General features: G+C 36.4%; 1 long non-coding RNA gene across 1 annotated transcript in view; it reads left to right on the top strand.

The window, feature by feature from the left end:
- Positions 1 to 9,700: 9,700 nt before the first annotated feature.
- The window catches only part of LOC141489999 (uncharacterized), a 40,291-nt gene continuing 24,371 nt past the window's right edge, over positions 9,701 to 25,620 (top strand). Inside the window, exons 1-2 of the long non-coding RNA XR_012469045.1 lie at positions 9,701 to 9,783; positions 22,271 to 22,354. This is a non-coding gene — a long non-coding RNA (uncharacterized LOC141489999). The remainder of the gene's footprint in view (positions 9,784 to 22,270; positions 22,355 to 25,620) is intronic.

Genomic DNA, 25,620 nt, shown 5'->3' with positions numbered 1-25,620 from the left:
GAATTTTAATTTTAAAAACTTGTTGAAAAAGTGAGAAATTAAGAAGTAGAATAAAAGATAAATCCAGATCACCTACTGAATGGTGATGGGAATCATACTTTATATCTCAATTTGTTTTTTGTCCAGGCCTATAATATCTCTGGTGTAGGAAAAATGCCAGTGAAGAAACTTGCATGAAAGTTGCCTGGAACAGTGAGAGGTTAAATGACCTGTCTGGTTAAGTGTCTGGGGCAGGATTCCAACTTACCTCTTCCTTACTCTAAGGTTAGTCTACCAACCATTATATATGCTATGCTGTCATTTTATATATTTCTCTTTGTCTTCCAGTACTTGACTGAGTTTATATATTATTTATGTTATTCAGATAATTGTAGTATTTACATATATATATTTATCTATCAATAATTATGGTACATATATATTATATTGATATTAGATAATCTTATGATTTATTGATAGATTGTATAAAAAGTAAACCCAGTATGAGTTCTCCAAGGCGATGAGACGAATAAGAAACTTTAAAGGATCGACCAAAAGGGAAGCCGATGATTTAGCATTTGAAAGAATATTGTGGCCTTTCTTTGAAAAAAAAATCTCATTAATTTAGAAGGGCTTCACAAAGAAGCCAGACTATATCATGACAGGACTAATCATAGCACTTTCCTTCAACCTCCCTTTTTCCTTCCCTTTTCCTCCCCACCCTTTCCCTTTTCTCTTTTGATTTTTTTGTTCTTAATGTTTGTTAGTTTTGCTTATGTGCTTCTGGTGGAAGTATTAGGGAGCCTCCTTTTCCTACATAAGAGCCATTAGCCTCCCTTCAGTAAGGCAGCCTGAAGAGGGATGGGGTGTTTTAGAGCCAGTGTTTTCCTGCAAGTATGCAGGATCCTCCAACAGGAATCACAGAAAAGGGAGATTGCATCATCTTCATTCCTCTGGTTCTGTTTTCTCTTTAAAATACTGACTGCATCCTCTCCTTCAATGGGATGTGGAATTGTAGATTAGAATTTTGGTTGAATAGGAAAAACTGCTTCCCAATGTTCTCTAGCTTTCCTTGGGACACAACCCAGGTATCATCTTACCTACAAGCCTTTCTACATTTTCTGATCTCCATCCCTTCATCCTCAGTTTTCTCTACTCTTTCCCTCCTAAAATACTTTGTATTTACTTTGCTTTCTCACATTCTATCATCTCCTTCCTTACTCTACCCCCAGGATAATGTAAAAAGGACATTACTGCTAGATTGACCTGAGTCAGAAAGATGAGTTCAAATTCAGCCTCAGATACCTAAACACTGAGTGATCCAGGACAAGTTGCTTGACCTTTGTCTGCCTCAGTTTCATCACCTTTTGAAATGGGGATAAGGATAGCGCCTGCCTTCCAGGGTTTATTGTGAGGATTAAATGAGATAATTATAAAGTTTGATAGAATGCCTAAGTGCTAAATAAATACTATTCCTAACATAAATGAGGGCAGTTTAGTTTCTCACTTAAGGGTGAATGGTTGACTAATTTGGGTGAGACTCTAGTGTCTCTGGGTAGCAAGGTGGTTCAGTGGAGAGAATGTCAAACCTGAACTCATGAATCCTGTTCCTGAGTACAAATCAGACCTCAAACACTTACTAGTGACCCTGGGCAAGCCATTTCACCCTGTTTGTCTCAGTTTCCTCTCCTGTAAAAATGAACTGGAGAAGAATATGGCAAACCACTCCAGCATCTTTTCCAAGAGAACTCCAAATGGGGTTTTGAAGATTGGATACTACTGAACAATAGCTTTAGTAAAGGATTTAGACAATGCTGTAGAGTGAAATTATAGAATCAGAGAATGTAGGGTTAAGTCCTTCCTCTGATAGACTACCTGTCCAATCACTGGATTTCTTCATCTGTAAGATGAAGTGGATGGATTACATAACCTCTGAGGTCCCTTCCTACTTTAGATCCATGGTCATAGAATCATGTGCTCATTTGCTAGTCAGAAAATATTTAATTGGGGTGGAGTGGGGGAAAATATAATAGGGATGAATCAGGAGAACCCTTGATTATTTGGCTATTCTACCCAATTAATTTTATGAGCTTACAGGGCTGCTGAGAAGATGACCAGGGAATGATGTCAGTCTATACCTTCCAAAGTGAAACCTCACTCTCTACTAGCTCCTCCATAGCTCAAAGTTCCAAAAGAAATCTGAATTAGAGTGTATTGTAGATGTTTGTATTATTCTCCTGATGAAGCTAATTAGATAATGAGATTTCAGAACCCAGCCTTCTCCATTTCTTCCTTCATGATCCTAGTGGTTGAGTTTCATTGTTTCATTCATATGTATGGTTACATATATTATGTATGAGTATACACATTTATACACATATATTTCATATGTGTATACACAAACACATTTTTTTTTGTGTTGTTCAGTCATTTCGGTCAGTTCAGTCAGTTCAGTTTCATGATCCTGTATGGGGATTTCTTGGTGAAGATACTGGAGTAGTTTGTAATCTTTTTCTCCAATTCATTTGACAGATGAAGCAACTAAAGCAAATAGGGTTCAGATTGACTTGCCAGGGCAGCTAGATGGTGCAGTGGATAGCGTACTGGCCCTGGAGCCAGGAGTACCTGAGTTCAAATCTGGCCTCAGACACTTAATAATTCCTTGGCTGTATGGCCTTGGGCAAGTCACTTAGCCCCATTGCCTTGCAAAAACCTAAAAAAAAAGAAAAAAAAGATTTATTTGCCCAGGATTACACAGTTAATAAGGATCGTAGGTCAAATTTGAACTTAGATCTTCCTGACTCCAGGTTCAGTGCTCTATCCACTGTATACCTCCTACCAGACATACATGCATACACACACGTACACACACACATGTGTGTATGTATCTTCATGTCCTTGAATCACTGTGTATATGTATGCATATAAACATATAACTATATGTGTATGAATATATACATATATAAGCAAAAGGTAAACTATGAACCAAACACTGGCTTATTCCCAGAAAAGTTAGGTAGTACAATAGAATAAATGATGAACTTTTAGTCAAGAAGGACCTGTATTTGAATCCCACTTCTAATATTTATTAGTTGTTAGATCATTAGCAAATAACCTCTCTTGCCTCAATTTCCTCATCCATAAAATGGGAATTAGTAATACCTCTAGTGCCAGGATCACAGGGTTATTATGAAACTCAATGGAGAGAAAATATAAATAAAGTGCTTTATAACTAAGTGATTGCTGACCATTATTCATTATTCCTTCATTGTAATATGACAGAAGAATCTACCTGAGCAGTTTCTCTTTCAATTCTATATTCATCATAGGATTCCAGGGAGGTAAGCAACCTTCATCAACCCTGCAAAGAAGGAGCATCCATAACATAGGGAATGGAAATTTTCATGCCAAAATGAAGTTCAAGATATATATGGCTGAAAGCAAAGAGATGTTCCTTATAGGAAGAAGTCTTGTGTTGACTGTCATCTCCTCCAAACTCCCCCAGGACAGAGCAGAAAGATATAAAATAACTATCCTGGGAACCTGTTTCTGGGGGAGAATTATGCCATGTGTGATACTAGGAGATAAAAGTGCTCTATCAGGGACTTAATGAACAATTAATATAGAGGGAGGTTGAGATCATGGAAGAAGAACTTCTTCCTGACCCACAGCTGGTGACCAGCCTAGGCTCTGAAGCATAGAGATTGATAGCCCTTGTAATTATGTCCCTACCTAGCGGAACTGCAGGTACTGTCCTGATTCAAACAACTCCTTTATCCTTTCCAAAAGTTATTTGCTCCAATGATCAGCAGAAGCAAGGAAGGAGCAGGGGTCAACCCTGTAGACAGAGGTAAATGAAGCTTAGGACATGTTTGGGGGGTGGGGTGAGGAATGGTAAGCATCACCGAGATCTCATCAAATACTTTAAATAAGTTTAGATCAAATCCTCTAACCTTTAGGTGGTTTTTATACAAACAGTCCGAATTAAGCAGGTCTCCATATTAAGTGTTCTAAGAATCATGGAGATTCATCACTCTGCATTCTCAGCTAGGATCCAAGAAATGAGTTGAATTGCTCCCAGATGAGGGATGAGTTTTTCTTCTCCCACAAACAAGGGCCTTGAGAGAATGGGTTTCCACTTCAAAATATGAAAGTGCTAAGAGCTCATATGGCAAAGGGCCACCTTCTGATTCTAGGACCATGGAAGACGTTTCTCTTTGGGGAATCCTCATCTAGTTCTCCTTGGGTGCAGTGTTCTTCTGGAGGCAAAATTTTGGTGCCTTTATGCATCTCTTTTCTCTTCCAAAGTCACAAGTCCTGAAACCATTATTATTTGCAGGTGATTCTAACTAAAGTCTAGTTCTAGCTAGACCATGGATGGCTATGGACCTGTGAAGAATAGTAGATAAGTATACTACAAAGGACAAAGGAGAGGTCAAAGATGGTTGTAATCTGGCTGCAACATATAAGAAGGGAGAAATGAAACAAAGACAGTGACCAGGGAAATGCATGGTTGTATCCAGTTCCAAATGTATACCCATTTAATAACATTGCTAAAGTTGCTTTTACCAAGACCTTTATTTAACCTGAATGTGATTCTATTTGAAAATAATAAAACTTATCTTTCTTTTAAAATATTATATGATTCAGATTTTTCAGTAATTCAGGTTTCTCCTTGCCTCCTTGTTAGATGCATGCATTAAATTTTCCTAATATATGGGTTGGTTATGTGTTGAGCATAAGAAAGCCAAGGGCACTGGTATCCTAACGTTTCTAGAGACAATGTGAAATTCCCCTAGTATATTGAGCCCTAGCTTAGTCTATGCAAATTTGTGGTAAAAAAAACAAGAGACACAATTAGCACCAATAAGTAGGTAACTATCTATGACTTTAAGTTAAAGCACAGTTGCTAATATGCATTAATAAAGGAAGTTTCCACACTGATAGCTCCCTACCTTAATGAAATCATGTTTGAACCAAAAAATAGATAGATAGATAGATAGACAGACAGATGGATGAAAGAAATATATAGATACACATTTGTCAGAAAATCTTTCTTTCAATATTGTGTGTGTATATATTACACATATTCCTACACACACACACACACACACACACACAGAGACATTCTGCTTAGAACAACAGCTTGGAAGGATGGATGAGGGTGGGGCAGGTATGAAAAGTATTGAATCACTTGCCTAGATCCAAGAGAAGTTTCTGTTGCTAATAGAATCTTTTTTAATTTAAACCTGATTTGCTCTTGAAAAGAGGTGGCAGTTCAGTGATACTCAAATAAGGCTTGTATTCCTCCAATTCTCAGAGAAGTTTATAGAGAAAGAGGAAAGGTTAAATTATGTATGACCTAGCTAACTAGAAGCAGTAAGGATAGAGGAAAAATAAACTTGCAACCAAGTCAGAGGGCACAATACCCCTTTTGCTTGCACTTTCAGCTAAAAGCTACCCAATAGTTTAGTTTTGTATTTCTCTCTCTCTCTCTCTCTCTCTCTCTCATCTCTGTCTCTGTCTGTCTCTCCTTCATATCATATATAACTCGCTCTATTTCCATTCTCTTTCATTTATTAAAAAATGAATGGACAGAATATTATTGGTCATAGCTCTTTCTTCTCTACCATCTCATTTGATTTCTAATTATGAGACCACCTGACATGTCAAATTAGTCTGTCCCATGGATACTCTAGGACAGAATTCAATTTTTAAGTTAATTGTATCTTATATATACATATATATTATATATATATGATATATATTTACCTTTGCTTTACTTTTACCTATATCATATGTATTTACCTTTGCTTATGCCTTTAGTGTTCTCATTAAACTTTATATTATCAATTTGTAGAAGTGATTATTGGTAGCACCATATTTTTGTATTAAGATAAATTTTTTTTCTGAAATTACATGAACTTACCACTGTCCATTAAAAAACACCCCTTTCCTCCCACCCCTTCATTTATTCACTTCCTTATTAAAAAATAATCATCTGAATTCTCTACTTGTCACTTCCCAGAGATATCAGGAGGTTCTGACAAGAAAGAGAAGTGAAATGAGTCCCTAAATTCCTTCTCAGAATACTGCTCCTAATATTTTTCCCCCTCCCCCGCAATAGCTACCCTATATATGTTCTGCTTTTATCCAAAATTCTACCAGAAAGAATTCATTCTTGTAAATTAAAATTGTCCATTGGTTAAATGCAAACATATTCATGGGAAGTATAACACTCAGTGATGCTGCACTATGAATTACTTTAACACTTCAGTCAATGTGGATAGCAATGTTGCCAATATTATTCTGACCAAGCTATAAGCACTGTCAAATTATGAAAAGAAAATCTCACAATGCAGTTGTCATTAGGTGGAACTGTCATTTATGGGAAACATATCTTGAATGTGAGGCAATATAATGAGTGATTGTATATTTTTCTAACTTTATTTATACTGGCAAAGCATGTCTGTTTTTATAGCATATTAGCCAAGAGATCATTTTGATTAAATAGTATAGATTTTGCTTATTTTAGGCAGAGTTTGATCATTTTTACTATTTTTCTTAACTATTCTTGTTTGTTTTGTTTTCTTAAATTAAATTTTATAGCATTTTTGGACAGTTGTCGACTTATTGTGGTTGTAGTCATAAAACCTTTGAAATGTGCTTTCTACAGTTTGCCAATATGCCTATTTGTGTGGTTACTTTTATTTTGGCAGTTTTGAAATGTTTCGTATTAAATAACTAAATATTTAGATTTTAGCAAGGTATTTGACTAAATCTCTCAAGACAGATATTTTAATGAAAAAGATGGAGAAGTGTGGGCTAGACGATAATATAGTTCAGTAGACTTAACAAATTACTGGTTAAATAGCCAACTAGTTAAATTACTGGACCCATAGGAATGCTCATTAATGGTTTGCTGTCACCCTAGAAGAATATCTTTAGTACTATGCTACAGAACTCCACATCTGGTCATATCTCAGCAACTTGATAAAAGACATAGGAAGCATGCTGATCAAATTTACGTAAGGCTTGGGAAATAGCTAATATTTTGGATGTTAAGATTACAGTCTAAAAGATCATCACAGGTTAAAATTATATCCCTCTTGAAGTCAGGAAGACTTGAGTTTAAATCCTGTCTCATACCCTTACTAGTACCTAAGCAAGTTACTTAACCTCTCTTGGCCTCACTTTCTGCTTCTGTAAAGATACTAATAAAATTATAAATTGGGAGGAAGGGAGAGCATTTTCTTTAGGTCCCTTTCAGTTCTAAAGCTATGTTGCTATGATCTTACATTTAGATCAAACTGAATTATTCACTATCTCCCATACATACTCCATTTCCCCAATATTCCATTCTTATGGTATAATTGTTCCATTGCCTTGAAATGCTCTTTCCCCCCAATCTCTAAATTATGAATTCCTACTCATATTTAAAAGTCTGAACTCTAATGCTATATTTTCCATTAAACATTCTGAGATTTTTCTCATTCCCAAATGATTCATCCTTACTTGGACCTTACATAACATCTTGTTTGAACCTTTCTTTTATGCTTATTTTGTCTAATTCTAAATTTTAGCTAATTTTATATTAGATTACATTTATTAGTCTTGCAAGCAAAATCAGTCAACAAACATTTATTAAACATTTTCTATGTGACAGCATTTTATTAAGTGATGAAGATGAAAAGAAAGTCAAAAACATGGTCCTTCTCCCCAAGAAGCTCATATTCTAATAGGGGAGAGAACTTGTACTTAATTGTACATGAGATATTTACAGTAAAAATAGAAGGTAATCTCTGAAGTACTATGTGATATCTGAAGGGAGAAGGTTATTATTGACAGGGATCTGATTGGATGAACAAACAATAGAACTTTTAATCTAGAGGTTTACCTATTTATTATCTAGAGAAGAACCCTGAGAAAACAGACCCTTTCCTATTCCCAAGAAGATGGTGAAGTCAAGGAGTATTTAAGTGAAGAATACGAAGAAAGGGCAAGGGAAGTTGTCAAAGTCAAGTTTTGCCTAGACTTGACCCAGCTGAAACTACTATAGAGAAACATGGGGCATAGATTTCAAGTTGGAAGAGAATTTAGAGAACCTAGTGAAATTTCAAAATTTTTCTTTGGGTTTTTCATGCCTCATAATCTCACTTTATAGATTATAATTAGCATGAGAACAAAGATTGTGTTATTAAAAATCAGTCTCTCTCAGAACCTATCAGCATATGGTACAAAGTAAAATGTTCATTAAGTGTTGACTTGTTGAGTTAAATTGAATGGTAGTTATTTTCCAATATCAGAAAAATTGCCACATGATTTGTGATATTAAATTCCAGAGGACCAAACTAATATTAGTGGATAAAGTTATGGGGAGGAAAATTCCCATTCTATAGAAAGAAGTTTTTTTTTTTTTAAGTAACTAGTTCTTTTTTCTTTTTTAAGATTTTTCAGGGCAATGGGGTTAAGTGGCTTGCCCAAGGCCACACAGCTAGGTAATTATTAAGTGTCTGAGGCCAGATTTGAACTCAGGTACTCCTGACTCCAGGGCCGGTGCTCTATCCACTGCACCACCTAGCCGCCACTAAAAGCAACTAGTTCTGTTGACTGTCATATTGCATAATGAACACCAAGCCAATATAAATATTGGGAAAAGATTAGATGACCACTTCTTAAAGAAGAGTTTGTTCTAGGTGACCTATAAGATGACTTCCATTTCTAATGTTCTATTGACATCTTGGATGAAGAAAAAGAAATAAGTTCAGAGACTGTGGAATGACTCAAAGACATCAAGGATTAGTGGGAGAACAGAGGGGAGGAGTCGCTTGACAGCACATCAGGGGAAAAGAAGAGTACCTTAAGAAGAAGCCAAAGGAAGATATTATGCCTAAGGCTTCCCTCAAGGGCAGAACATACTCCTTTTAGATCTTCATTGTGGCTCCTCTTATGTCATATATGATCTGAGATTTATCCTAAAGTCTTAAAATAATACTAATTTCCATAAGGTTGTTGTTATAAGTCATGATGAGACTTTTCATGTTTTCTAACATTTCTCTTCAGATTTTTTTTCTATGTAATGTTCTCACTTCAATCCTTACCCTATTTCTATCCCAACCACCTTCTGTAACAGTAGGCAAGGTTGTATACTGACAGAGAATGACTGAAAGACAAGGATCATATCTTTTAGTCATTGGAAAATTACTAAAACTAAAGGGCTCAAAGATACAAGCAAATGTGATGAGATAACAGTCAATGAGTATTTATTAAACACTAACTATCTGGCAGGTATTGTGCTAAGTGCTAGAGATACAAAGAAAGGCAAAAATACATACTTTGCCATAAAGAGATTTACAGAAGATAACATCCATACACTTATGTACATATGGTGTAAAAATGAGGATATCTTATAGGGAAGCTCCTAATCATTGGGAAGAAGAAATGGAGGCTCCTGGAAAAACTTCTTTCAATGGAGAGAATCATAAAGAAAATTAAAGAAGCTAGAAGGTGGAAGTGAGAAAAGACATTCCAGGCAGTACAAAAGAGGTGTCACAAAGGCAGAGATGCTAGATGGCTATAGCAGTAGGCTTTGCCCAGTCACTGAGTCAGCTCTCATGACTCTACAAACAATTAACTAATTATGACAAGGAACAATCAGAGATCTCTAATAGCAACAAAACAGAAAACAGAAAAGTACTGACCTTGATAAACTCTAGTTTGTATGAGACCTTGGGTCCCTGACCAATAGCATGAGGAGGGGCTAAGACTTGGATATAGAGATCCCCAGTCTTGACCTCAAAACAGGTACTATTAGAAATCTGAGTCAAATATGGTCTTCTACATTTTTTTAGGCTTGCATATAGTTGATGGCTTGAACTGTGTCTTTCTTAGAACTATTGTATTTTCAGTTATCTATACTATGTATAAGTCTGGGGGTCTGGGAAATGTTATGAGTGTGAAGTCATATGATCAGTTTTTAAAAATTGATTTTATACTTCAATGTGGAGTAAAGCACTATAAAGAATAGTTAAAATTTCCAAGATATTCTTTTAAAAGGTGAATCTACTATGCCAAAGTCATGTAAACTATGGCAAATTGCTATTTCTGATTTGGTACATCTATATGAACTATACCCACTGAATTGATAAGTCCACACAACCACATAAAGAGAAGTAGAATTAGAGGATATAAAGAAGTGAATCTTAAAGAAAATCGAAGAAGCAAAAAGGTAGAGATGAGAGGAGACATTACAGGTAGCAAAAAAGAGGTGCCACCAAATCAGAGATGCTCTTCCCGGTCTATTAAGATTGCTACAGTGAGTGGAGATTTTTTTTTCAGATTCTGGATCCTTCTTGTTAACTAGGATCAGGTGGAAAAATTAGAAGTGCCACCTATCTTAAAATATTTGGAAATTCTAGCATCAGGCTTCAAATCATAACAAAACAAAACTGATATCCTGGGTAATTATTTTTACCCTCTATGTGACAATTGACACAAAACATTATAAAGGATTTTTAATCTAACTCAGGTAATGACTTGTGACTACTATATGTTCCTTTTCACATTTCTATTCCTAGAGCTGTTTTTAGACATTGACATTCCTTTTGCCAAAAAAGGCAAAATTATGAATGAGGTTGTCTTTACTGTTCTCAAAAGTCTACATGACCTGAAAGAGTTTAAAAAAAGAGATCCAATAGGGCAATCAGGTGGCATAGTAGATAGAATACTGGACTTGGAATCAGGATTCATCTTTCTGAGTTCAAATCTGGCCTCAGACACCTACTAGCTGTGTGACCCTAAGTCAGGTAACTTAACTCTGTTTGCCTAATTTCCTCATCTGGAAATAACCTAGAGAAGGAAATAGTAAATCACTAATATATTTAACAAGAAAACTTCATATATTCATAAAGAACTGGACACAACTGAAGATGATTTACCCACAAGAAAATCCAATATGATTTTCAAATAAAACTTAGAAGAAATCACCAATTTTTCCAAGCCCTGACCTTCAGGCTCCATTCTAGGCATCTTTCTTACTTTATGCTCTCATGTTAAGAGACCATTTTATTCATTTTCATTGATACAAAGAACTATGGGATAAATTAGTGAGATACATGGCCTGTATTGGTCCTGCAAGTGAGAATTTCCCAGAGAGTAGTTTAGCCATTTTAATCCTTACAGGTGGCATTTGAAGATCTGAAGTGACTAGAATATCCCAGGAGAAAGATATTAAGAGACGCATTTTTTTCACTCTCAAGGACTGTGACAAACATTGTCCAGGGAGAAGTTTCTGGAAAATTCTGGAATCTATCCATAGTTTTCAATGGGATAGCCTAGTAGGGAGCAATATAGCAAAAAGAAAACCAAGTATTATAATATAAATGAATCATCTATTTCATATATATATATATATATATATATATATATATATATATATATATATATATATATATATCCTGTAGGGAAGTCAGGCTAGTATTTTAAAAAATAAACCATATATAGGATTAAAGAATCAGATTAAAACTGGGGTGGGCTCTTAAAGGTTATCTAGCCTAGTCCCTTCCATTTGTAGAGGAGAAAGAAGGTCCAGAGACACTCATCAAGTTCATATAGAGAAAACAGAACTAGTATTTAAAACCATGCTCTCTGATTCCATATTCAGTCTACTTTGTATTCTAACATATTTTCAGATAAAGGAAATGGGGCCCAGAAAGGCAAAGTTCTTTGCTCAAGATCAGTTACACTGGTAGTAAATCAAAAAGCTTGAGTCTGAACTTGGATCGTCACCCAGTTAGTCCTGTCTCTTTTCCCGTGTGCTTTGCATGATATCTCCTTTAAGAGAGAAAGACTTTCAACATTTATAAGAGCTTGTATGAGAAAATGGCAGTAATCAGTGACAGACCTAATTGAAACTTTGGATCATTAATCATCTTTGAAATTCATGCCCCCTTGTTTATAGATATGTAATCTTTATGAAAATAGCTTTGTTTTTTGTTTTTTTTATATGAGCAATTTTGGAATCCATGTATGTCTTTTTGTTGACATAAATCATACAAACTGATTTGAATTAAGACTTTCAGAGTTGTCCCAAATCCTTTGATTACTGTGATTTCATAAGCTTATAAAATTCTGAGTTGAAGGACCTTCAAACTCCTTCATTTTACAAATGAAGAAACTGAGGACCAAAGGCATACAAAGAGTGTTAGCCTGACTTTTTTATATCTGTCTCCCTGCTTCCTTGTCCTCATCAATATATTTCTAAAGTAAGGAAAGGGGAAAAGAAAGGAGTGAAATGGACAGAGGGATGAAGGTGAAAAAATTATACTCATAAAAAAATTATTTATGCATTTTCCAAAGAGAAGTACACAATCCCACTAAGTTGAAGTCAGAGGCTATAAAATGAACCATCTCTCTCCTACTCCCCCTGAAATAATCTACCATGCAAGGCAGGGTTAAATTTTCTCTTTCATCCTATGCCAGTCACTCCAAGTGCTGCTAATGGATGAAATCAAACCTGAGTCTGTTTCTTGCTTCCACAAAAAAAGAAGGCCTTTTAAAAAAATTTTGTGTGGCCTGTTGATGTTTGGGTCCCTACCTCCCCACCTCCCGTGAACCTGTCATCACATTAAATATGTATTATTTAACTGAGCCTGTGGGAGAACCGGTGGCCATGTTGTACATTAATGGCCATAGTTCCAGATGGATTACCCCCGGGGCTATTGGCAGCTCCTCACAGTCCCGTGACAGACTGTCTCAATGGGTAACCATAACCAGGGCATTTGCACCTGACTCTATAAAATGGCAATGCTCTTCCCTCCCCCAGGCTACTTCATTTTCTCCTCCCCCTCCCCCAATGCATAACAACATTGCTTCTCCTTTAGGGAGGCTAGTTGACCCTAAGAAGTGTGCTGAGAGTGTGAGAACATGCCTGTGACAAGATGCAAGGGGTGAAGAAACGTGTTGTGTTAGGAGTGAGTGTGTGTGTGTGTGTGTGTGTGTGTGTGTGCAAACACTTCTCTGTAAATACAAGAGCAAAAGGTTACTCAAAGGATTGTTTTTCTCAAAAGAAACAACTTAGAACAAGCTATGCTTGACTTCCAGGAGCTGTAAATAAGGGTTAAAAGAAGGAAATAAGTGGTGTTTGTAGTTCAAATTAGAAGCCTTTTTTCCCCCTCACTAAATAAATTGGTGAATCTATAGGCATTGAATTGAGGTGCCTTCTTTACAAATTACCACCACCTTAGCTCAAATCCCCACTATTTCTTATTTCAAAAGCCTCCTAACTGGTCTCTCTAACTACAGCTTCTTCCCTTTCCAATTCATTTTCCATACAGTTGTAAAATGAATACTCTAAAACATTGTCTGCCCAGTCATTCCCCTTCTCAAGAAATTTTGCAACCTACCTACTTGTCCCTAAGTCTATGTCTGGTACCTAAAGTACTTCCCAACTTGGCTCTAACCTTTCCAGATATATTACCCACCCTCTCCCCCAGATACACACACACACACACACACACACACACACACACACACACACACACACACAAATTAGTCTTCCTTGTACATAACATTCCATTTCCCATCTACGTACATTTGCACAGACTGGTCCTCAAGCCTAGAAACACAGACACACACACACACACACAGACACACAGACACACAGACACATACACACACACACACACACACACACACACACACACACAAACACTTAAACTAATCTTCCTTGTATATAACATTCCATCTCCCAGATACACACACTTAAATTAGTCTTCCTTATAAATAACAGTCCATCTCCTATCTCTGTGCATTTGTACAGACTGATCCTCAAGTCTAGAATGCTTTCCCTCCTTACCTCCACTTCTTGGAATTCCTTATTTCCTCAAGCCTCAGTACAAGAGACACTTTTTTAAATCCTGCTTACTGTTCTATTCCAAGTTCCTGCTAAAAATTGTTTCATATTTATTTTGTACATGCTTTGGATTCATTTACCTGTGTATGTTTTTCTTCCCAATAGAATATAAGTTCCTTGAGATCAGTGACTTTCTTTTTTTACCTATCTTCTACTTCTTACAGAGTGCCTAGCATAAAGTAACCACTTAAATATTTATTGAATTACACTGAATTAAACTGAACAGTCACAATAAGCAGACCATTCTTTTGGGTACTGAAATTGTGAAGGGAGGTAGCGCGGGGGGGGGGGGGGGGGGAAGGATGGGGTGGGGAGAATAGTTCCTGTCCTTGAAGAGCTAGGATTTTCCTTGAAATCTCTGCCTCACAACTATGTTACATTCATCTTGGAAGGTGGGAACCAGAGAGATTTAATCCTTATAGTTTTGAAGAATTTATTTTTCTGGGGTACATAGGTGGTGCAATGGATAGAGCACAGACCCTGGACTCAGGAGTACCTAAGTTCAAATCCAACCTCAGACACATAATAATTGCCTAGCTGTGTGATCTTGAGCAAGTCACTTAACCCCATTGCCTTAAATAATTTTTTTAAAAAAGGGGATGGCTAGGCTGTATAGTGGATAGAGCACTGGCCTTGGGCAAGCCACTCAACCCTATTTGTCTTGCAAAAATCTAAATTAAACAAATAAATAGATGAAATTATTTTTCTGGTTAGTTACCAAGGTGAGGCAGAAAGAAGGGCTAGGCAATTATCACGTGGGAAGTTTGACACCTTGGCCTCCCTTCTCACTAAATAACCAGAGTAGTGAAGAGAGTTATTCAGTAAGATGTAGCACCATCCATCTTACTCCTTCATCCACCACCAAGTATTGGTTTCCTTGAGGTTTTGTCCTAGGCTCTCTTCCTGATACTTATACTGCCTCCATTAGGGATCTAATTCACCCTATGGTCACCATCTCCCCACATTCAGCTCCAAAATCAAAGTTTTAATCTATCTCCTCAACTTTAATCCTCTATCTCCAAATGCCTGTTGGACATCTTGGTATCCAGCCTTAGTGCTCCATTGCTATCTCAAATTCACTATATCTGGAACAGACGGAACTTATTATCTTGTCCTCTAAATACTTTAACTGATCAAAATCCCCCTATATCTGTTGAAGGAATCAACATCCTCTTAATTACCACTCTTACCTATAGCCTTAGAGTTATCCGTAACTTTTCACTCTCATTCATATATCTAATATATATATATATATATGTATATATATATATATACATATATATATATATATGTATATACATATATATAATCATTTGCCAAGTTCTGTTCATTTTACCTCTTCAATGAACCCCTTTCTGTATGTAGTCACCACCCTAATTCATGCCTCATCACTTCTTGTCAACTACAATAGCCTTCTAGTTGTTCTTCCTAATTATACTCTCTGTCTTCTCTAATCAATCCTCCATGCAATTGTCAAGATAATATTCCCAAGGCACAGACACTCAATAAATGATTATTCATTTAATTAATAAAACTGGTACTTGGGATAAGACTAACATCCATGACAGAGACTGACATAATAGTCTGTTATTATTCGTATTATTGTGTTTTAGGAGACAGATAACTATGGTCTAATAGCATACATGTAACAAAACTGTATCATTATGGAGATCTCTTATAGTAGAAACTACAAGAAGACAGTCTTGTATATGGTGAACATTCAAAAATCGTTCCTGAATTTGAGGACTATCATGCAAAAACAATGAACATCAGATAATTCCATGAAAAAAAAAGACTTCTTACAAAGAAAGAGATGAGTCATTTCCCTTCTCTGACCTATTCTTCATACAGTTCCATATAGCTTAACATGTTGTCATAGGACAATTATACATTTCATGAAAAGGTTTCAAGAGGGCAATGAATATCTACCTACTTATAAATACACTTGCCAAAATAAACATTGAATAGCTTATTACATCTTTTGCTTGAGGGCAAAATCTAATTACCAGATGGGGCCAGAAAGAAATCTGTCCTAGCTCACCTCATATTTGCACCCCCACCAACTGCCACCTATACACCATTAGCCTCCAAAGAGAGAATTGTTCAGAATGTGTGAATTGACTGCACCGTTTGGATCTCTAGTGCACTCTACTCAAGCATCTGGGATTAGCTTCTACACAAGCCGTGTACATCATTTATCATTAATGAGTCAGTATCCTGAAGAGCAGAGTATTTCAGTCATGTACATGAAAGCAGTGTTTCAAATCAGACATTTCTCAGAAAAGAGGGATCATGTTGTTTGGGAAATGGCCAAACAAATTGTGCTACATAAATGTAATGGAATATTACTGTATTTTAAGAAATGACGAATATGATGAATACAGAGAAACACATCTATGAACCAATGCAAAGTGATCTAAATAGAACCAGAAAAACAATATATACAATGGCTACAATAAGGTAAATGGTAGAAACAGGCACCACAAAACCTCAAAATGGATGTTGTAAAATTATAAAGATAAACATGACCTCAAAGGAGATACAAGACATCCCTGCCCCAATCCTCTGAAGAACTGGGGAAGTGCAGGTAAAAAGCAATATACACTGAATATATTTCTGGACTTTTTCAATATATTGGCCAGTTTTTCTCATTGTTTTCTTCTTCCTTTTTTTTCCTTTAAAAGAAAATTCTTTGTGATGTGAGATTCCTCTCTGGATCAAAAAGGGGAAGGATTATAGGAGAAATTTTCTATGTGAAAGCAAAAAATATCAATAAATTTTATCTTGAGCAAAAGAAAATTAATTTCACAAAACTACAAAGAGTAGATTTGGCCCCAAAGAAAATGTAAGAGGACATTTCCTTTCCATCTCTCTTTTTTTTGGTATTTGGGGAATAGAACATTGTATAGAATGTCAGTTATTTCCAGAAGTATTCTTTGATTTTGATGAATTTACTTCTCTTTTTTCCCTTTAAAAATTCTTTGTGTTAAGAAAGACAAAGGGAAATATAGATGACATAAAAACAAAAACTATAAATAAGAATCATGAGAGAGATTGACCAAGAATGCCATTTCCTCTATAGCATTCAGGATAAATTGCCATCTCCCACTACAGGTACTATGCTCTGCTTCAATGAGATGGAATCAGAATTGAACTATTTTTTCCCCCAAGAATAACCTTAAGTCTATATTCAAAGACCATCTACAAATTCCTACCTGGCTAAAACAGGGAGGAGTCATTGTCTATTCATATCCCTGACCAGTAAATAGCTATAATAGTCAAGTATAATGTTTCCCCAAGACCAATGGATTATCATTGCTTTTCCAGTGCTCCCTGGAGTAAGGAGTATTAATTTCCTTCTAGTTGACTTGCCAATTTTAGCTATTGCCACTATTAAATTTTTAGGGGCTTTAGATGCAAAATTTGACAATTTTTAGTGAAACATTTTTGGTCCAAAGGCAGCATGAGCATGCAGGTTTTGGGGATTTAGCAATAAGTTGTCATTTTAGATACAGCTTTGGGAGCCTCCTTGTGTGGTTGCTATCATTCTGTAACTGTTGTTGACCTTGAGTATAAATGATGAGTCTCAGTGAATTCTGCACCTGCTAGTATCTTTTCTTTTTTTTCTCTCAGGAAAAAGTCAGGGTTCATTCGAAGAACACCATATATGCCTCCACACATATTCTTTGGAGCTGTTTAAAAATCACATTCAAAAGCACAAGCAAGGCAGAACACAGGGATGGGAAGGAAAGACTAGGTAGACACTTCAGGACAGAAAGAAGTCTCTATTGGTGAAGCCCCACATAGTGTACGAAAAAAGGGAAATTGAATGAAAACTGGAAATCTTGATTTTTGAGTTTTAACTAATTGTTTAAAGTTCTCTTTACTCTATTTAGAAAAAATAAACTTATTAATTCTACATTTAGCTTCTTAGACTCCTTGCTTCACTTCCTTGGATCTCATCTGTAAAATGAGGGTATTTCACAAGGAACATGATCCTTTCCAGTTCTGTCTTAATAAATGACCTAAACTCTCTAAGTTGGTTTCTTCATCTATAAAATGAAAATAACAAAATATTTGTGCTGTTCACCTCAGTGTTGTTGAAAGTTATACCCAGTGTCATATTTAAAGCATATTAATATGAGTAATTTTTCATTGTTATCTTATGTACTGTATAGAATCCCGGGGAGGGGAGAAGAGGTGTATGAGCAATGACCTCATCCTGAAAAGCAAAATCTGAATAGAAACTGTAGGATCATGAGATTTAAAACTGGAAGCTAACTAGTAATTATGTAGTCCTTTAAAGTTTTCAGAGCACTTTATATCTATTATCTCATTAATTCTTACAACACTGAAAGATAGAATTTATTATCATCCCTATTTTACAGATGAAAAACTGAGGCTGAGGGAAGTATATAACTTGCCTAGGTTCACAAGCTAGTAATTGTCCTAGGGAAAATATGAACTTGGCTTTTCCTAATTTTAATTCTAGAAGTCTAGAAGACCACATAGTAGGAATCAAAGCCAGAACTGAAATACAAGTCTCCTAACTTTAATTTCAGTTCTTTATCTTCATCACAATTTTCTCCCAATTGTCTAGTTTTCTGCTCGGGATACATCAAGTCCGTAACTCAAAATCTACAGACTTTTTTCCCCTGCCTTTTGAAATTAGAGAAGCCTCCAAAGAAAAGTGATGCCTTGACTCACGGTGCGTCATTTGTCTCAAATTGTTCTCATCTGCCCTTTCCTCTGAAGATGTCCTTCTCATGCTTGGGATAGACAGGGCCCCCCCCCACCCCAATTCACCAAGAGATTTGAGACCCCATGGTTACCTTTAGCCTAGTTTAGTATTTCTGTTGAGTTGATTTTATCAGACCTACAGTTAAAGTTTCTTGAAGTCACAGATGAGAACAATTGGTTCAGAGGGCTGTGAAGGCAGCAGAAACAGAGCTATGGAGCACTTAGAGCTTGGTCAGAACACTAATGATGCTGAGCTCATCCATTGCATCTGGGCCACCACCAGGTGACCTGACTTTCATCTTGCTACTGTATTTCAATGATTCTGGAAGAGAAATTTAGACAGATGACTGTGTAATTGCCTCATTTCAATTCAATTCACACACAAATCAAGACAGTAACCACAATGCCACTGTTCGATAACAAATTAAGGATGAACGACAACAATATTTGTCACAGGAGAGAAAGCAAATCATTTTTTATACTTTTTACATTCTAATGGAAGGTAAACCTAGTGAAGTCTTCACTTTTCAAATGACAAACCACTAGTTATTAAGACCTTTCATATTCAAGGATGGTCACACAATTTTCACTTTCTGTGCCTTCTGTACAGCGAGACAGCTCACCTTTCCCACTCATGTGTATCTCTATTTGTTTAACCAACTCTAAACATCTTTACTGATCTCCAGTTAAGCACAAAGCAATGGGTTAAGCAGTTTTGTTGAATTAGAACTAGAAGAGACCTAGAGAATTATCCAGTCACAGATTATTCACTTGGTTTCTAAGATTAGTGTGAAAAGGACCCAAAATTCTATTTAAAAGTCTGCTCCTTTTTTGTGGAGGTCAGGATTCAGTCAACAGAGGAGAGTATCCCAATATCTAATGAACTCAGGAAAAGGTCTATTTCCTACATATTTTGATGCTCATCTGGATTAATATTGTTTCTCTGAGAGAAATTTAAGTTCATTGAGGATAGAGACTATTTTCATTTTTGAATTTATATCCCCACCTAAAACAAAACTCAAAGAGTAGAAGATATTTAATAAATGCTTATTGAATTAAATCATTGTTGATTACTTCAAGGTCATAGACTCACAGCTAGAAGATCCGTGGTAAAGAGCAATGCTCCCTTCCCTTCCTCATATAGATAAGGTAACTAAGACTCAGACAGGTTAGATGACCTGCCCTGGGTAAGATAATTATCTTATTTGAACTCAGGTTTTCATAATACAGCTCTATCACTTTATATAATTCACTGCCTAACTGCCCCAGTATTTGCTATAAATCAATAAAGAAAGAATCCTTGGCTTTGGAGTTTAGCTCAGGGTTGTTTGTATTGTAGGGAGGAGGAGGTAACCGCTTAATCAGTTTTGAAAATATTTTATAATTAGTAAAATAATATCTTCCCATCAGTACTCTATGCTCTTTCTTTCTCTTTCCCACTTACATTAATTTGTCCCAGACCAAAATAATAAAGGAATATATTTTGTTTCAGCACTATATAGAGATTGCTTTGCCCTGATGCATAAAAATCAACTGCAGGTTCCCTCATTGTTTAGACAGTCAGTTAGATATTGTGGTTTATAAATAATGTTATTTATTAACATTTGCAAGAGAAGCAGTACAGAGGAGTCCCACCATTAAATCTAGCTAACTTGGGAGCTTCAGGTTCACACCATTATTGTTTACCAAAAACAAACAAAAAATACTTCATCACAAATGTGCTAGATGAAAATGTGAAATCAATAGCCAATACCATGAAACATGTTTCTCTATATATCTACAGTACAGCAAGTGGATTGATTCAATAATATTCTGGAATATCTCAAAAATAATTTCAGCCCTATCCCCTCAGATTAACTTGAGATCAGATCCAGAGCTGAAGGGAATCTCAGATGTCAACTAATCCTACCCTTTCATTTTATATGTGACAGAGATAAAGTCCTGAGTGTTTAGTGACTTGCCTAAAGTCATACAAATAGTAAGTGGAAGATTGAGACTTTAAATGGAGGTCTTCCCATTTGATATCTCTACTTGCTTTTGCTAGGTAACAGTTCCACCTTCCCTATATGGCATTCCCCAAGACCTAATTTACTCATTTAAACAAAAGAGTCAAGTTCAAAGAAATTTTAATTGTCCAGAGCAGATAAAGCCCTCAAAGTCTTATCTACTGAGCCAAATTTTTTTTAAAAAGATGGTAAATAGATAGCTTCTCAATTGATGCTCTGTAGAAAAGTTAATAGCCTAAAGTATAGTTAATAGCCTAAAGGTTTGAACTTGTGATAAGGATCCCATCCCAATCAATTAACCTTCAAACCCTACCACTGGCTCTTGATTCCCAGCTCTTATGTCAGACCACAGTCATATTTGAAGGGGACAGCAGAGAAATCCTCCCAAATACTTGGAATGAGAACATTGGAATTAATCTTACAATTTTAGGGACCAAATGACATGAAACATATTCCAGAACGAGGTTGATCTTTGACCAATGCTGTCAGATTTGGCAAGTATTTACTATGAGATTTGGAAAGTCCTGGAGAGTATACGAACAGATGTATGTATGACAGTGTGCACATATGTGTATATACGTGCACATAGTCATGCATACATTTGTGTACACATGTGTGTATATTGATGCATGTATATATTTAAATTAATCAACTAGTCAGAGATTATTATAGCTATCAGGCAGGACTCTGGACCTTCTTGCTATATTTCCTAGAAGTAGCTTCAAGTAGTTCAAGAGGGGGAAAATGGTCTCTGTCAAAAACACAACAACCAAAACATAACATAGTCCATATCATAGCAAAGAAGACAACCTCTCTAAAGCAAACATTTTCTCTGAACCTCCCTGAATCCATCAATTCCAACTTTTTTCATTCAAATGAGATTTCACCCTGTTCAGACAGTAAAACTACTAGATATCATGCATGCAATGATATGAAATCCTCACCAACACGTGTAATAGTTGAATATCTAAAGGCAATTAATTAGGTAGCACAGTAACTAGTTTGGACTTGGAGTCAGGAAGATTTGACTTCAGATATTCTCTCACACGTTTACTAACCATGAGATCTTCTCACTTTAAATTCTCCCCTTTGGTTTCTTCATCATGCTAAGAATAATAGCACCTCCCTCACCAGGCTATTGTGAGGATCAAATAAGATAACATATGGAAAGACTTTAGCAAACTTCAAACCACTCACAAATGCTATTAGCCGTAATTAGAACATTAATTAATAATACTAAAAATATTGTTTAAGTCCCTTGCTGTTTTGTTAATCAGATACAGATTACTCTATATTTTCACTCTATTCACATTCAAAGAGGTACCAACCTAAGAAAAACGCACATATTCATATTTCATTAGAATGTGAGCTCTTGAAGTCAGGGATTGGTTTTGCTTTTCTTTCTAGACCCCATTTTAATACAGTAGGTATTTAATCATTGCTTTTTTACTTACACACACACACACACACACACACACACACACACACACAAACACACACAATGATGCATTTTTGAAGCAGACAGCTTATAAAATTAGATTCTTCTTATTATTATAATAGTGGTATCATTACCCAAAATATTTCTTAGGGCATGGTTTCAGAGTCTGAACTCCATTCTTTTGAATATTCTCAGGGATGGTAAATATTTGTCCTTAAAGGGTGGTTTTGAGTTTTGGAAACAGTCAACAATCAATGATGGAGCAGTGAACCAAGAGAGGTGAGCATTCTGAATTTTGCAAATAGAATTGTTTCCCTAAGAAAAATGGAAGAGGCTGGATATCTTCAAAGAATATTGTAAAAAGAACTGTGGATTTGGGTAAGATTTTAGAATTGATAATTTATAACTTTCTTTTTCGTGCTTGAGAGTAAAGATTGCTTCATTTCTGTTATATCTCCATGTCTAGTACATATTGATGATGTTTTTGTCCTTCATTCCCAAAGAAGATCATGATGTCAGGGAGGTGATGTTATAATAAGCAAGTGAATTGAATTTGAGTGAGGGATTGTTTTTGCTAAGTCACCAGCCTTACTTTTCTCCTGAGTCATTCAGGTTCAATGAGCAGATATGAATTAGTGCTGGAGATGACTCTGGATGTGTTAAGTGTTAATTAACAGGGTTAAGTGACATGTCCAAGCTAGTAAGTGTGTGAAGACAGATTTGAACTCAGGTCCTCCTGACTCTAGGGGTGTTCTATGCCCTGTACTATCTAGATGCCTCAAATACATACTAGATACTGTATCAATAAGGCTTGTCAAATTGTCAGTTCAATACTTAATTACAATTAAGTATTTTAATTAAGTATGGAATGTAGGTTTTCATTCCCTCTTATCCCTCCCCAAAATGATGCTAATATTTTCCATGACTCATCACTAGTACCAAAAATATTTTAATTGATGGAAACATCATTGGTCAAACATATAGATCCTCCAAACATGACTGCTTTTAATGTTAATACTGAATTATATATACAAATTCTATTTAGAATATTCCAGTGGTCCTGTGATCCAAGTATGTGATGTAGGTATTCCCTCTGGCAAAGCAGATGGCAACTCCTCCATTCCTTCAGATCCTGTGCAATGTTCACCTGTGCCCTCCCACAAACCTACCACAGAGAGCTTACCCAACAGATTAATTCCTTATTCTTGAAATGTGAATATTTCGCTCCGATAAATTTGCTAATATATCAGACTTCTTGCTTTATTATCAGAACAAATGTACATTCAGATGTATATGTATGAATATCTTGTGAACATGAGAGCCAAGATTCTGACCCAAATCGCATATTCCCCATACTATTTGCCCATTTTCCATAGCTTGTGGAAAACCCTTAGGGGAGTGTAACAAAAATGATCGATCAGTGTGTCACAAGACGGACATTTACAGTGGGACTCGGATGGAAAAGGTGAAAGCTCAAGCAGCTGCAAATCAGGACAACGGAAACCTTTGTACGACTGACCGGCCACAACTTGAAGTCCAGATAGGCCGACGTGGGCTGGATACAATTAACATGCAGCTGGATGATCCTGGGGAAGAAAATGCAGAGGCCCCAGTGACACGGTCACCTGGACAGAGGAGGCATCCTCCTGGGACCAGTGTTTTCCCTTTCTCATTGTAAGCTGGTGTTGATTAGACTAATTTCCTGAAGAGGAGCCTGTGGAATGCCTATAGCCCTGTGAACTGAGACATGCCCGGCTTCTTTCACTTTCTCTGGGCCACTTTGTTATTGGTCCTTCCTCTTTGCCGAGTCCCTGGAAAGTGCTTTTCCTTCTTCCTTCCCAGGCCCTCCGTCTCTGGGAACAGGGATTACAGAGGAGGACAACAGCAGCGGCAGCAGCTTGACAAAACGACCCCTTGGTAATAGATTAAACAAATGGTGAAAATTAGCTGTAACACAAACTCCCTAACCACCTCCCGGACTAAGCCTCCCACATCTCCCTGGTCTTGGGTCTGCACCTGCAGCCACATAATGGGCAGTGTTTATTGCTAAAAGCCTTTCACACACAGGGAGAAAATATACATAATAAGGACCAAAAGAAGGACATTCACGCTACTGTTCCCTTGTCATAACCATCAGGTCGAGGGAAACACAATTTAACCTTTTGTGGGGTGAATCTTGTATTATAATTATCAAGTGAGATAATATATGTCAAGTGCTTCGTAAATCTTAGTGGTTTCATACTTAAATGGAAATGGGGGCCACTAATTCATATTCAAAGATCTTCCTGGGTCACTTAGCTTTAAATTAATTTTATCTATGTCATGTCATATTTTTATTTATTTTCTTACAAATATCCAAATTATGTTTTAATCTAGGTCAATCAGATTCAGTAGAGTTGTAGCTGACACCTCTGTTTAATATTAGCATAGGGGCTGGCTCAGAGTGAGTATTTAACAAGTTAAGCTAACATTTCTAAAGTGCCTACTATGTCCCAGGTGCTAAGAACTTTAGATTTATTAGCTCAATTAATCCTTTAAAAAACCCTGAAAGATAGGTTCTATTATTTTTATTCCCATTTTACAGATGAAGAAGATGAGTCAAACAGGAGGAACATGATTTGCTCAGAATCAAGTAATAAGAAATATTTGAACTTAGGTCTTCCTGACTCCAGGACATATCCATTCATCTATGTAGTTATCTATCTATCATCTATCCATCCACCCATCCATACATCTATTATTTTGCTGCTATTGTGATGATGATGATGATGATGATATTTGTCCTTCTAAGAAGACCATGACATCAAGGAGGTGATGCCATGACACACATGAATTGGATTTCAGTAAAGGGGTGCTGTGCTAAGTCACCAATCTCACTTTTTCCTCCACAGTCATCTGGATTCAGCGACCAGATATGAATCAGGATGACTGGAAATGACCCTGGATGTGAGGCAATCAGAGTTAAGTTACTTGCCCAAGGTCACACAAGTAGTAAGTATCAATTGGCTGAGGCTAGATTCGAACTCCTATCCTCCCAACTCCAAGGCCAGTACTTTCTCCACTGCACTATTTAACTGTCCTTTGTTATAATGAACTTAGCACAACACTGACCTGAAATATGAGTAGTTAACCTCATTGCCGAGACAGAAAACTTCTTTTAGGAGTGGCTGAACTGTGAACATGGACCAATGAGTATTGAGAGCCATGTAGATGACACCTGGTCTACAGCAAGGCCACAAAATTTATAACTTCTCCTGGATAAAGTCCCTCTAGACTTGTACCAGTCCTGGCAATGATAACAGTATCTTGACTCTTATTGAGTAATTCTTCCTTTGATTTGTCCTCATTGAGCACTTATGAGTAGCTTAATCTGGAAGGGATCTGAGAAATCATTTAGTCTTTGCCTTCCCATTTTACAAAAAAGAGAAAATGGAGTCATGGAGATTAAGGAATTTGATCACAGACTCTTCCTTGGGAGTAGCTTCCTTTAGCATGTGTGAACATATGAGAATATTTATTTCAGGGGGCCTTCTGGTAATCTAAGA

Source organism: Macrotis lagotis, chromosome 5 (assembly GCF_037893015.1).
Source record: "Macrotis lagotis isolate mMagLag1 chromosome 5, bilby.v1.9.chrom.fasta, whole genome shotgun sequence".
NCBI lineage: Eukaryota > Metazoa > Chordata > Mammalia > Peramelemorphia > Peramelidae > Macrotis > Macrotis lagotis.
This window is presented reverse-complemented; position numbering and strand designations above follow the sequence as displayed.